This window comes from Mesoplodon densirostris, chromosome 3 (assembly GCF_025265405.1).
Source record: "Mesoplodon densirostris isolate mMesDen1 chromosome 3, mMesDen1 primary haplotype, whole genome shotgun sequence".
NCBI classification, from domain to species: domain Eukaryota; kingdom Metazoa; phylum Chordata; class Mammalia; order Artiodactyla; family Ziphiidae; genus Mesoplodon; species Mesoplodon densirostris.
Window position 1 is genome coordinate 39,189,783 of NC_082663.1, and position 15,998 is coordinate 39,205,780.

Genomic DNA, 15,998 nt, shown 5'->3' on the forward strand with positions numbered 1-15,998 from the left:
GCTGCTTGCTCCCACCAACTGAGTTTCTGATCTAGTAAATATGGGTGGGGCCTGAGAAGTTACAGTACTAACACTAATACTGCTGGTCTGGCCACTACTCTTGGAGAACCACTGAGCTAAGCCTTCCTGTATCAAAAAAATTTTCACTTATAACCTTCCACCAGGTGTCTATTTGCCTTATATTTGCAAAACTAAGAGCAACTCAAATGACCCATCTCAGTAAAAATATTATACATATATACATATATATATATATATATATATATATATATATATATATATATATATATATATATAAAATAGCATCTGTAAGTTATCATTTTAAAATTGAACCTGCAAAATTGAACCTGCAAATGAAGGAAAACATACTTCAGGTGAAGAATGAGAAATTCAACCTGTGGTGACATTGAAACATCTAGGAGAAGATGCTGTTGGAGGTCTGTGAACTAGGGTTTAGTTGAGAGGAAAGTAATAAATAGTTCAGATATTGAGCATGAGTTTCTTTTTTTTTTTTTTTTTTTTTTGCGTTATGCGGGCCTCTCACCGTTGTGGCCTCCCCCGTTGCGGAGCACAGGCTCCGGACGCGCAGGCTCCGGACGCGCAGGCTCCGGACGCGCAGGCCCAGCGGCCATGGCCCACGGGCCCAGCCGCTCCGCGGCATATGGGATCCTCCCAGACCGGGGCACGAACCCGTATCCCCTGCATCGGCAGGCGGACTCTCAACCACTTGCGCCACCAGGGAGGCCCATGAGTTTCTTTTGAACAGTGTTTCAGTGGAGGACAACTGAAAGCAAAGACTGTGCTTGCAGGAAGCTCCATAGGTAGGGGCAGGAAGAAGTATTAAGAAAGAAGGCAGGAGAGTGGGGAATTTAGAAACAAAAGCAGGCATTGTGAGAGCAGGCAAAGCCACGTTAGTAAGTCAGGCATTCCCAACGTTGTAAGAGATAGTAGGAAAATGTGGCCTGAAAAGGGATCCTTGAATTTTTAAAGGAAGATAAAACAAGGTAATTTTGGAGCTTGCAACAATCCTGATGATGATATAAGGCAGAGTTTTAAAAAATATTTGCCCATCCCCCTCAGTCAGTAATACATTTTATATATATTCAACAAAATACCCTGCAAATAAAACACAAAACTGAAAATTTAAAGAAATTTATTTTGCTATTTTCTACTTCACTTGGTCAAGCAATGGGTCATGACATGAACTTGGAAAACCACTGGTCTAGGGTGGGTAATAGATGGGTAATAATGAAAAGGTATATGATAATTACAATTCCCAGACTCGCATGAAGGATATCTGACGCCTAGTCCAGTGTAAGGCGAATTAAAGGATCCCGGCTGTATCAGTCAGTTCTCCAGAGAAACATAAACAATAAGATATATAGAGATATATTTAAGAAGAGATTTAGTATAGGAATTGGTTGACACAGTTATTGAGGCTAAGTCCCAGATTCTGCCATTTGCAAGCTGGAGAACCAGGAGTGCTTGCTGGTGGTATAATTCGGTCTGAGTCTGAAGGCCTGAGAATTTGGTGGTGTGGTAGGGTGGGGGTGGGGTGAGAATTGTTGATGGTATAAGTCCCAGTCTGAGTCTGAAAGCCAAGAACCAGGAGCATCAATGTCAGAGGGCAGGAGAAGATGGATGACTCAGTTCAAGCAGAAAGAAAGAATTTGCCCTTCCTCTGTCTTTTTGTTCTATTAGGCCCACAATGGATTGGATGATGCCCATGCTCAAAGTAAGGGTGATCTGCCTTACTCAGTTCAAATGCTAATCTCTTCCTGAGACACTCTCAGACACTGAGAAATACTGTTTTACTGTTTTTAAAGGAGGGCATCCTTTAGCCCAGTCAAGCTGACATATAAAATTAACCGTCACACAAGCATAGGTATTTGTTGTGGCCTTGATCTTAAAAAACAACCTCAGTCTTAAATGCTTTACATATTTTGGCTTTTGAATGCTTATTATTAATGTTGACATTGTACATAAACATTTAGATTTCCATTCTGCCTACTACAATAATTTGTCCACTAAAAATATAAAAATATAGTTTATAGTATACTATTTTAGTTCCAGGTACCATTGTTTTTGTTTGCTTAGCTGTGTTTTCCAAATTTTTGGCTCTGGACTTCCTAACAGGCAGCCTTCACTAATCCCTGGGGGTCCCGGTCCTTCGCTCTTTCTACTGTATTACTCTGGTCTTCAGTCTGCCAAGAAGAATGACAGAGTAGAAATGATAGAGTCCAAGAGACTTGATTCAAAAGTAATTTGTGCAATTTTTAAATCATGAGATATTGGGCAGATACTCTTCTCTCTGTAAGTCTCTGCTTTCTTCATGTCCAAAATCTATGTAATACTGCCAACTTTAATAAAATATTGTATAGTATTGTGTAAACATGAATTTCCTTCTTCCCCTACCCAGGCGAGACAGCTTAGTATCTGGCATAAAGTGATAACTCAATACATATCACTGCCTACACCCATCACTACATCCTTCCAAGCTGCTGTTATTCCAAGGAGTGAGCCCTGCTCTAAATTCACTCTTCATTGTGCCTTTACTTTATCTCCTATGCCAAAAGCTAGCACAAGTGATTTGAGCATCTAGTTGTGGTAAGGAGACAGGTTTTCTCTGTGTAGCATGTCCCTTCAGAAGAATTGATACTAGAAAGACAGTACAGGGAGGATCAGAGCTAGCTAAGGAGTATTTTTCCATGTAGTAAATAAAAATTTTGAGAATTTCTCTTTGAAAAGATTTGATTTAAACCATCTTTATATAGCTCTTCATAATATTTCATGTTTTACACTTACCTTTTTATTTATCTAGTCTTTCCCATCAAACTGTAAAACTCCAGAGGGCAGGGCCTGTGTCTTCTTTATCTTACAATTCTTCCACGGCACCTCTCTCAATTCTCTTCCTACAGAAAGCCATTAATTGTGTTTTGAATCTGTAATATTGGGTTTTATTCAGGTTTGGGGTTTAGAATGTTGCATAATGGTTATATTTCTGGAATTCATGCTGTTCTTAGTGGAATGCAGTAAGTAACCAATCCATTACAGGAATGAATAAACAGTCCTGCATTCTGTGAAAGCATCCTATGGAAATGCTACCTATGAGGTCTTCTCAGTAGGGATTTGGACACACAGGCTAAAAATAAAACCAATGCTGCAGTCCCTCTATCCCAACAGCTTCAAGTATGTGCTTTTTTTTTTTTTTTTTTTTTTTTGCGGTACGCGGGCCTCTCACTGTTGTGGCCTCTCCCGTTGCGGAGCACAGGCTCCGGATGCGCAGGCTCAGCGGCCATGGCTCACGGGCCCAGCCGCTCCACGGCATGTGGGATCTTCCCGGACCGGGGCACGAACCCGGGTCCCCTGACTCGGCAGGCAGACTCTCAACCACTGCGCCACCAGGGAAGCCCCCCAAGTATGTGCTTTGATTTGAAACAGATGGATTTCCTTGGAGCACAATACTCCTGATGGCTAAAAAATAAAACAAGTATCCATCCTGATACTTTAGAATACCCAAGGCCCATGATTCAAGAAAATATATGGAGAAATGTCATCACCTATTCACCTCTTGTAAAGAGTTTCCAAAATAAAATTGCTGATGCTGTTTAGCTTGGTTCATGTAAATATTTTTAAAGGAAAGAAGCTAGACTCCTTTTCACGCCTCATGACCATAACAGATCAGATGTAAAAAGACTCTAAGTCCCTAGAAATAAATTAATAATATTTCTGTATACATTAGAAGCTGTTTTAGTTCACAGAATACTCATAGATAAGGCCTCATCCGAATTCTTCCTTGTAAGCATTTGGGAGATTCAAGTGTTTTATTTCTATTTTATGGATGAGGAAACTGAAGGGTACAGAAGTGAAGTGATTTTTCCAAAGTCATCACCCCAAGGTCAATGCTTCCACATCCTGAGCTGTTTTATTTTTTAAATCATTCAGTTTTGCTGCTGATCTTTGATACTATAGTGTTCTGATTCCCTTTTATTCTAGCTTGGTGTCTGTGGAAAATATTGCTAATGAGGTACTTTCATCTGGCAGGTTTACCATGTGACAGCAATTACCACCTTGAATCAGAGCAGTAGGAAAAATAACAAAGGAAAAATCACCAAGAGCATCTGCTGATGATAGCACAGGCTATGGAGGGGCTCGAATGGAAAATTCTGGGAGCAAGACTGAAGCTTCCCTAAAAGCTACACAGCACTTTATGCATGGATCTCTTAACGATTTTTTCAGTCATCAGTAGTTGGCAATGATCTAGAATGTAGGATTGCAATAAGGAATTTAAGGTGAGCTAATGGTAGAAAATGACCTGAGAGTTTGCATGTACTGCCACAATTTATACATAACCAAGAAATTTTATGGTACAGCATTAAATAAGAATGGCTTAGCTAGATAACGTCTATAACTGATGAGCTTCCACTGCCCTCATGTCTTCACAATAGCAGCAGATGACATAATAACAGCATTGATTCATGCCATTCTAATGCTGCTTTCAAAGGCTTTCATATTGCTGCAGTAAGTGCCAATACAGCTATACTGCTCTGCTTTAATTAAGCTCTTTCAATTATAATCCAAATCCTACATGCTTCATGCCAATTACCATAACTATCAGTTTTAATCTGACATTTCAAAAAACAGAATTTCAAAGATCAAATATGCATTACATATTTCTCATCCTAAAAAAACTTTCAAGCTGTGCCAATATTGGGTTTCAGGATTCATCTATCTGATCAAAAATTAAGTAATAAGCTGGTTAAAAAAAAACCTCTCAAGTCATTTTTGGAAGAATTGGGGAAATTTTAATTATAGGCTGGATGTTACATGATATTAGGAAATTATGTTATTTTGTTAGGTGTAATAGTGACATCATGGTTTGTAGGGAAAAGTCTTTATTTTTAGGAATTACCAGTTGAAGTATTTATAGGTAAAGTGTCACAATATCTGCAACTTACTTGTTAATGCGTCCAATCAAAAAATAAATACACGTACATATACAGAAAGTTAATAGATGATAATATAGATAAAGCAAAGGGAGCAAATATAAAAATTATTGAATGTAGACTGTGGATATATGTGCTAATTATATCAATTTTGCATCTTTTCTATCAAATTTGCATGTTTTCATAATAAATGTTGGAAAAATATTAATCCTATACTACATGCCAAAAACAGAGGTACTGAGGTTGCAAGAAGAATAAAACAAAGTCCCTGACTTCATAGTCCAATAGTCTAATTAATGGTATACAAATATACATAATTATTGTAATTTGTAATGAATATAGTACTAGCAGTAAGTAGCAAGACACTTGAAGGCACAAAAGGGGAAGAAAATAATTCTGCTCACAGATGTCAACTAAAGATTTCTACAGGGAGTGATGCTTATAGAGGGGTTAAAAATACACAGGAAGGAACTGTTGGCAGACGCAAGTGACGGGCATCACTGTAGAAGCCTGAAATAGCATAAAAGGGTGAGGAAACAGCACACTCAGGATGACTAGGCCACTGAGTATGAGATGAAAAGAGTGAGAGATGAGTCCAGAAAGTCATGCGAAAGTGGAGGTCTGATAAGAAGAGTATATTCTGCTAAAGAGTTGCAACATTTTTCTGAGGCAGTAAGAATCCTTAAAACATTTTTAAAATTGTTCTTAGCTTGACTTATTGTATTGATCATGTCACAATATATACAAATGTGGAATCATTAGTGCATCTGAAACTAACAATGTTATATGTCAATTATATTGCAATTTTAAAAGAGTTGGTAAGAAAGGGTACGGCATGCTCATGAATCCATGACTTATCAACTGAGTAGTTATTCGAACTCCTGGGTCAAAACAACTTCTTGGTGAGCATCCTATAGAAATAACTTTAAAGTTTCCCAACAATTTGAAGAAAATAATGGCTGAGTTTTCTGATTAAGGGAGCCAAATCTAACCAATCGGGCCCAGAGAAAGCAGGTCAAAAGGGATTGGCTTTTATTGGCAAATTGGCCAAATATTGCCAATTGGCAAATACTGGCTGTTAATTAAATAACACATTGATAGATATGCTTCATTTAAGAAAATGTGGCATGCAAATGTAGGGATTAAAAATAAACCAGGAAAAAATAATTTAAGGAAAATGGCTCATATTATTAGATTATTAACTTTGAAGAACTTTTCACCTGTGTGTTAATCCACCCATGAACACTGAAACATTTTCTGCAAAGATAACTGCTTATTCACTGAAACCTATGTACAAACGATTCTCCTAAATTGCTAGGAGTTGCTTGATACTGGATACCAATGGCAAGTGAAGACAAGACCCCAGTGAAATGATTATCCACAATAGAAAGAAACTGTGTTTCAATATGCACTTTGCATTTTTTAAAATCCAACTTTATATAGTAATAAAGGGAACTACGCCTCTACTGGTGCCTGATTTTGTTTAAATCTGTATTTACGTTTTAAAATTTGGTCAGTGTACGAGTAGTTTGGTTACATCCTCAGACTCAATTTCCCTAATTTTTATTTCAACTTTTTCCTCACAAATCACAATACTGAATACTGTAAGAAAGTACATGTCAAGGAGTTTTTCATTTTAGTTTTATCAGATGCTGTATATGTAACCTTATCTTCCTAATAACATGAGATGTTTTAACTTCACTTTTTCAGACTTCAAACTTTGGGTTTAATGTAACACTATTTAATTCTTTTCCTCTGACTCATAGGAATAAGGAATTAACTGCTTATAATCACATGGTTATAATCCACTATTGAAGAAAAATAACAATTTTAATCCAAAGGTCTTTTTAGGAGATAGCTTTGGGAAATTTTAGGAATACAGTAAATATATTTAAATATAGTTCCTTAGTAGATTGCTGGAAGAGTACTCAAAGAAAGGATAAGAGACAAGAAACTTTAAACAACATTAAAATCCTTAGTAAGCACTTTTACACTAGATCCCTGGGCAGAATTATAACATCTGCTGGGCTTTTATTCTAACTTGAATTCCTGGGCTACCAATTAGAAACAGAAAATTACTTAAGTTGTTTGTGCCTGTAGCCCACAGTAACTATTCAGACTCTAGGTTTCTCCCTCACTAGACTTTTGTCATACCACTAGAGGAAAACAAAGAAAATGTTGACATTGTCAGAGAAGAAACAGAGAGGTCTTTACCTACTTAAAACTAGGAAGTGGAGTGGAAGATGCAAATATCCAGATTATTATTTTTTTTAATCAAGAAGCACCTGGGGACTTCCCTGGTGGCACAGTGGTTAAGAATCTGCCTGCCAATGCAGGGGATGTGGGTTTGAGCCCTGGTCCACGAAGATCCTACATGCCACAGATCAACTAAGCCCGTGTGCTACAACTACTAAGCCTGCACTCTAGAGCCTGTGAGCCACAACTACTGAACCTGCGTGCTATAACTACTGAAGCCCACGCCCCTAGAGCCCATGCTCTGCAACAAAGACAAGCCACTGCAATGAGAAGCCCGCACACCGCAACGAAGAGCAGCCCCTGCTCGCCGCAACTAGGGAAAGCCTGCGCACAGCAATGAAGATCCAAAACAGGCATAAATAAATAAATAAATAAATAAATAAATTTATTTTTAAAAAAAAGAAGCACCTGGGATAATCCTGCTAAGTTTTCCATTGAGTTCATGGCCTTGAAAATCTAATATAGCCCTCAGGGAGCCTGTGGGCATAATGCAAAGGTGCCATCTAAAATTTGAAATATTTAAAGTGACAGTATAACCTTTAAAAATGCTTGCAAATTTTGTATTCTACTCCGTAATATGTCAATGTTTCTTTTAAAAGTAAAAATGGTTTGTTACCTACAAGTTAAATTATTAACCCTTTTCATATCTTTGAATGAAATCAATGCTCTCAAAGATAATCATGCTTATTTCCAGCTTGGTATACCCAACCATACTCAGCTGGAGAAGCATGACCTAGACAAAATCTAAAGGTTTCTGTGTAAAGATCACATGCCTGAGGATAACACTGAAGTCTCCAGTGCTCCAGATATGGAGGACTATCTTCTCTTTAGTTAGTGAATACTGCTGATATTTTAAAGAGATTTTTCATTACTAGGAGAACTACTAGGACTAGGGTACTACTGGTCATGCCTTGAGGTTGGAGAAGAAAAAGAACTTGTATCTTCAGTTAAACTAATAAAAATGCAAGGGAAAAACAATGATTTTCCCAGCTTTGGTCATGCTCATTTTTAAAGCAATAGCAATTGAACTGAGAATTGAATGCCATGATTCTGCCAACATAAAATTGTAGGGTTTTAGGCTCCATAGTAGTCAGACAGCATAAGGTAAGGAACCATGATTAGAAATCTGAACCATAACTTTCTTTTCCTTTTTTTTTTTTCAGTTGAAGTACAGTTGACTACAATATTTGTTTCAGGTGTACAACATAGTTGCTCAACACATATACATTATGAAATGACCTCCACAATAAGTTTAGTAACCATCTGTCACCATACAAAGTTTTAGATTATTGTTGACTATATTCCCTACACTGTACATTACATCCCCAGAACTTATTTATTGTATTATTGGAAGTTTCTATCTCTTAATCCCCCAGCCAATTTTATCCATTCCTCTATCCTCCTCTCCTCTGGCAACCACCAGTTTCTTCTCTATAAGTCTGTTTCTGTTTTGTTTGTTCATTTTTTTTATATTCCACATATAAATGAAATCATACAGGATTTGCATTTATCTTATTTCTCTTAGCTTAATGCACTCTGGATCCACCTATGTTGTTGCAAATGGCAAGATTTCATTCTTTTTCATGACTGTGTAATATTCCATTGTATATATTAACAACATCTTATTTATCCATTCATCTACCAATGTACACTGAGGTGGCCTCCATGTCTTGGCTATTGTAAACCACTGCTATAAACACTGTATTTCTTCAAATTAGTGGTTTTTGTTTTCTTTGGATAGATATCAAGGAGTGGATTTGCTGGATCATATCATAGTTCTATTTTTAATTTTTTGAGGAACCTCCACACTGTCTTCCACAGTGGCTGCACAAATTTACATTCCCACCAACAGTATATGAGGGTTCCTTTTTCTCCATAACCTGCCAACACTTGTAATTTGTTGTCTTTTTGATAACAGCCATTCTTAAAGATGTGAGGTCAAAACTCATTGTGGTTTTCATTTGTGTTTCCCTGATAATTAGTGATTTTGAGCATCTTTTCATGTGTCTGTTGGCCATCTGTTGGAAAATGAGTACTCAGGTCCTCTGCTCATTTTTCAATTGAATTGCTTGTCTGTTTGTTTGTTTTATGTTGAGTTGTAGGAGTTCTTTTTATATTTTGAAAATTAACCAATTATCAGAAATTTCATTTGCAAATCTTTTCCCATTCAGTAGGCTGAATTTTCATTTTGTTAATGATTTCCTTCAGTGTGCAAAACTTTTTAGTATGGTATAGTTCTATGTTATGGTTGTTGTTGAGTCCTTGCCTGAGATAGGCCCAAGAAGATATTGCTAAGATGAAGGTCAAATAGTTAACCACCTGTGTTTTCTTCTAGGAGTTTTATGGATTCAGGTTATACAAATGTAAAGATTTAAATGTCTTTAATCCATGTTGAGTTTATTTTTGTATATGGTGAAAAAAGCAGGCCAGATGCATTCTTTTGTGTTTATCTGTTCAGTTTTCCCAACACTATTAAAGTGATTATCTTTTCCTCAATTTATATTCTTGCCCCCTTATCTATAGTTAATTATAGATTAATTCACTATATAGATATGGGTTTATTTTAGGGCTCTCCATTCTGTTTCACTGATCTACATGTCTGTTTTTGTGCCAGAACAATATGTTTTAATTACTATACCTTTGAAGTATAGTTTGACACCAGAGAGAGTGATACCACCAGCTTTACTCTTCTTTCTCAAGATTGTTTTGGCTCTTTGGAGTCTTCTGTGGTTCCATAAAAAGTTTAGGATTATTTGTACCCATCCTTTGAAAAATGCCATGGGTAATTTGATAGGGATTGCATTAAACCTATAGATTGCTTTGGGTAGTATGGACATTTTAATGATATTGATTCTTCAAATCCATAAGCACACTATATCTTTACATTTTTATGTCATCTTCAATTTCTTTCTAAATGTCTTATAGTTTTCAGAGTACAATTCTTTTACCTCCTTGGTTAAATTTAGTCCTACATATTTTATTCTATTTGATGCAGTTATATACAGGACTGCTTTCCTCTAACAGCTTGTTATTAGTATATAGAAAAGCAACAGATTTCTGTATATTAATTTTTTATCTTGCAACTTTACTGAATTCATTTATTAGTTCTAATAGTTTTTTTTTTTTTGGTGGCATCTTTAAGGTTTTCTATAAAGAGTAGCATGTCATTTGCAAACAGTGACCGTTTTACCTCTTCCTTTCTTATTTGGATGCTTTTTATTTCTTTCCCTTGTATGATTTCTGTGGCTAAGACTTCCAATACTATGTTGAATAAAAGTGGCAGGGCTTCCCTGGTGGCACAGTGGTTGAGAGTCCGCCTGCTGATGCAGGGGACGTGGGTTCGTGCCCCGGTCCGGGAAGATCCCACATGCCGCAGAGCAGCTAGGTCTGTGAACCATGGCCACTGGGCCTGCGCATCTGAAGCCTGTGCTCCGCAACGGGAGAGGCCACAACAGTGAGAGGCCCACGTAACTCAAAAAAAAAAAAAAAAAAAAAGTGGCAAAAGTGGGCATCCTTGTCTTGTTCCTGATCTTAGAGGAAAAGCTTTTTGCTTTTCTCCATTGGGTATGATGTTAGCTGTGGGTTTGACATATATGACAAACCTACCTTTATTATGTTGAGGTAGGTTCCTTTTTTTTTTTTTTTTTGCAGTATGCGGGCCTCCCACCGCTGCGGCCTCTACCACTGCAGAGGACGTGCAAGCCCAGTGGCCATGGCCCACGGGCCCAGCCACTCCGAGGCACGCAGGATCCTCCCAGACCAGGGCATGAACCCGCGTCCCCTGCATCGGCAGGCGGACTCCCAACCACTGCACCATCAGGGAAGCCTGAGGTAGGTCCCTTTTATACCTACTTTTTTGAGAGTTTTGATCATAAATCGATGTTGAATTTTGTCAAATGTTTTTTCTGCATCTATTGAGATAATCATATGATTTTTATCTTTCATCTTGTTAACGTGGAATATTACATTGATTGATTTGCAGATATTGAACCACCCTTGCTTCCCTGGGATAAATCTCACTTGATCATGGGTTATGATCCTTTTAATGTATTGTGAATTCAGTTTGCTAATATCTTGTTAAGGATTTTTCCATATGTTCATCAAAAATATAGGCCTGCTATTTTCCTTTTTGGTGGTATCTTTGGTTTTGATATCAGGGTAACACAGCTTTATAGAATTAATTTGAAAGTGATCCTTCCTCTTCAATTTTTTTGAATAGTTTGAGGAGAATAGGTATTAACTCTTCTTTCAATGTTTGGTAGAATTCACCTGTAAAGCTGTCTGGTTATGGACTAGTTTGATGAGAAGGTTTTCTTTTAATTACTGATTCAATTTCACTACTAGTAATTAGTCTGTTCAGATTTTCTATTTCTTCCTGATTCAATCTTGGAAGATTGTATGTTTCTAGGAGTTTACTCATTCTAGGTTGCCCAATTCATTGGCATATAATTTTTCAAAGTACTGTTATAATCCTTTGTATTTCTGTGGTGTCAGCTGTAATTTCTCCTCCTTCATTTCTAATTTTATTTATTTGGGATCTCTTTTTTTCTTGGTGAGTCTGGCAAAAGATTTGTTGATTTTGTTTATCTTTAAAGAACCAATTATTAGTTTTATTGATCTACAAAAGGTTTTGGTTTTTCAGTCTTTTCACTTATTTCCATTCTGATTTTTATTATTTCCTTCCTTCTATTAATTTTGTGCTTGTTCTTCTTTTTCTAGCTCTTTTAGTGTAATGTTAGATTGTTTACTTGAAATTTTTCTTGTTCTCTGAAGTAGGCCTATATTACTATAAGCTTCCCTCTATTACTGCTTTTTGCTGTATCCCATAGATGTAGGTATGTTGTGTTTCTGTTTTCATTTGTCCCGAGGTATTTTTTTTATTTCTGCTTTGATTTCTTCATTGACTCTTTGATTGTTTAGTAGCATGTTTGTTTGTTTGTTTTTCCATTTTTCTTCTTGTGATTGATTTCTAGCTTCATACCATTATGGTCAGAAAAGATGCTTGATATGATTTCATTTTCTTAAATTTACTGAAAATTGTTTTGTGGCCTAGCATGTGATCTATCCTGGAGAATGTTCTATGTGCATTTGAAAAGAATGGGTATTCTACTATTTGAATGGACTGTTCTATATGTATCTATTAAGTCAATCTGATCTTATGTGTCATTTAAGGCCAAGTTTTGCTTAATGATTTTCTGTATGTATTTAGGCATACCTATGCTGGATACACAGATATTTATAAGTATTATATCCTCTTGTTGGATTGATCCCTTTATCATTATGTAATGCTCTCCTTTGTCTCTTGTTACATTCTGGTTTTAAAGTCTATTTTGTCTGATATAAGTATTGTTACCCCAGCTTTCTTTTCATTTCTATTTACATGGAATATCTTTTTCCATCCCTTTACTTTCAGTCTGTGAATGTCTCAAGATCTGAAGCAAGTCTCTTGTAGGCAGAATATATATGGGTCATGTTTATCCATTCAGCCATACTATGTCTTTTGATTGGAGCATTTAGTCCATTTACATTTAAAGTAATTATTGATACATACATATTTATTGCCACTTTGTTCATTGTTTTCTGATTATTTGTGTAGATCTTCTCTATTTCTTTCTTCTTTTCTTGCTCTCTTCCCTTGTGATTTGATGACTATCTTTAATATTATGTTTGGATTCCTTTCTCTTTATTTTTTCTATATCTATTGTAGGTTTTTGGTTTGTGATTACCATAAACTTTATAAATAATGACATATATATGACATATATATAGTTGTCTATTTTAAGTTGATCTCAAGTTCAAATGTGTTCTAAAAACCCTACATTTTCATTCCCCCCCCCAAAGTTTTATGTTTTTGATGTTATATTTTACATGTTTTTACTTTGCATATCCCTTAAGTACTTATTATAGGTATAGATGATTTTACTACTTTTGTCTTTTAACCTTCCTACTAGTTTTATAAGTGGTTGACTACCTTTACTATATGTTTGCCTTTACCACTGAGATTTTTTCTTTCATAATTTTCATAGTTCTAGTTGTATCCTTCTCTTCTCCACTTAGAATAATCCTTTCAACATTTCTTGTAAGGCCAATTTAGTGATGAATTTGTCTAGCTTTTGCTTGTCTGTAAAACTCTAAATGATAATCCTGCCAAGTAGAGTCTTCTTGGTTGTAGATTTGTTTTTCCTATCACTAATTTAAATATATCATGCCACTCCCTTCTAGCCTACAAAGTTTCTGCTGAAAAGTCAGCTTATGGTCTTCTAGGAGCTCCCTTAAACATAACTAGTTGTGTTTCCCTTGCTGCTTTTAAGATTCTCTTTATCTTCAATTTTTTCCATTTTAATTATAATGTCTTGGTGTGGACCTCTAGGTTCATCTTGTTTTGGACTCTCTGTGTTTCCTGGGCCTAGATGTCTGTTTCCTTGCCAGGTTAAGGGTGTTTTCAGCTATTATTTCCTCAAAAAATTCTCTGCCCCTTTCTCTATCTCTTCTCCTTCCAAGACCCCTATAATGTGAGTGTTAGTGCACTTGATTTTGTTCCCTAAGTCCTTTAAACTATCCTCATTTTTTAAAATTATTTTTGCTTTGCAGCTTGGGTTATTTACACTAATCCATCTTCTAGATCACTGATCCATTCTTCTATATCATCTAATCTACTGTTGATTCCCTCTAGTGTACTTTTTCATTTCAGTTGTATTCTTCAACTCTGATTGATTCTTTGATGTATTTTCTGTCTCTTTGTTGAAGTTCTCACTGTGTTTATCCATTCTTCTCCCAAGTTCTGTGAACACATTTATGATCATTACCTTGAACTTTTTTATTGAGTGGATTATTCATCTCCATTTCTTTAGTTCTTTTTCTGAGGTTTTTGTCTTGCTCTTTCATTTGGAACATATTCTTCTGTATCCTCATTTTGCCTAATTCTGTGTTTACTTCTTTGTATTTGATAAGTCTCTTACATCTCTCAACCTTGGAGAAGTGGCCTTATGTAGTATATGTCCTCTGGGACCCAGTAGCATGCCCCCCTCTAGCCACTAGAGCCAGATATGTAAAGGGTGCTCCCTATGTAAGCTGCATGCACCTTTCTGTTGTGGTGGTGCTGACTGCTGCAGGAACACAGGTATGCAGGGCTGACACCTGGCCCTGCTGGCTGCATGACTGGTGTGTGTGACTGCTGTAGGAATACTGCAAGTGGAGTAGGCCCCCAATGTGACTAGTTGTAAGGAACAGTGTTATGTTACTGCTGCTAGTGGGCAGAGATCCTCAGTTCACAGCCACTGCAGGTGTGCTGGTGGGCGGGGCAAGCCCCTAGCATGACTGTTGTGACCTGGTGTTACATAACCACTGCAGTCACACTGGTGGGTGGGGCAGGCCCCTGGAGGTAATAGTCTAGGGGGAGGATTACAAAATGGCACCCCCCCAGTGCAGTTGTCTTCAAGGTAGAATGAGATCACAAAAATGGATGCTGCCAGAATCTCAGTCCCCAGGGGGCATTCCAGCTGCCTCCTACCTCTCTTCAAGATCAGCAAGTGGCACCTTTCAAACTGCTGCCTCTGCACTGGGACTCAAAGTGAGCGAGCTTCTGCATGTGCCCTTTAAGAGTGGAGTCTCAGTTTTCCACACCTGTTTGGCTCTCCTGAATGTAAGCCCTGCTGGTTTTCAAAGCCCAACATTTTGGGGGCTCATATTCCTGGTACAGGACTCCCAGGCTGGTGAGCCTGATGTGCGGATCAGACTCCCCGCTCCCCAAGGAGGACATATGTTGTTGTAATTTTCCTTCCACTTTTGTGGTTCACAGCACTGGAGGGGTGGGTCCTAACTAGCTCATATCTCCACCCTTCCTACCCATTTTGTTGTGGCCCTTTCTTCTTATCTTTAGTTGTGGAACATCTTTTCTTTCTAGTCTTCAGGTCATTCTCACAGATGGTTGCTCTGTAAGTAGTTGCAATTTTGGTGTGCCCATGGGAGGAGGTGAGCTCAGGATCTTCCTACTCTGTAATCTTGATTCAGACCCAGAATCAGAAGTTTCTGACTGCTGTGGGAAAGAATGGCATTCCTGATGGAGAAAGGTACTATCTCTGAACACATAAAATAAGGAGAGGTGCTGGGCATGTACAGATGAGCCACTAAAGTCCTGTTTACCATTCAGATCTCAGTCTATCCATTGTTCCCTCGGAGAGGCCTCTCTTTATTCCCTGGTGTTAGTTTCATTACTCTGTTCATATATCCTGTAGACTCTTCCTAAATTGAAAAATATTTGTATTCTCAACTTCACTGTGTGAACCTTTAGTGCAGGGAGTGTACTTCTCTTATTCCCACTATCTTAAGTAAAGTGGGCCCTCACTAAATATCAGTTGGTTACTAGACTAAATAATGATCACTTTACTACTAGACATAAATGGCAAATCAGTAATAATAATAATAATAGTATTTACTGACTTCCCTGGTGGCACAGTGGTTAAGAATCCTCCTGCCAATGTAGGGGACACAGGTTCAATCCCTGGTCCAGGAAGATCTCACGTGCTGTGGAACAACTAAGCCCATGCACCACAACTACTGAGCCTGAGCTCTAGAGCCTGCAGGCCACAACTACTGAGACCACATGCCACAACTACTGAAGCTCGCATTCCCTAGAGCTCACACACTGCAACTACTGAGCCCACGCGCCACAACTACTGAAGCCCATGCACTCTAGGGCCCACGTGCCACAACTACTGAGCCTGTGTGCTGCAACTACTGAAGCCCATGCACCTAGAGCCCATGCTCTGCAACAAGAGAAGCCACCGCAATAAGAAG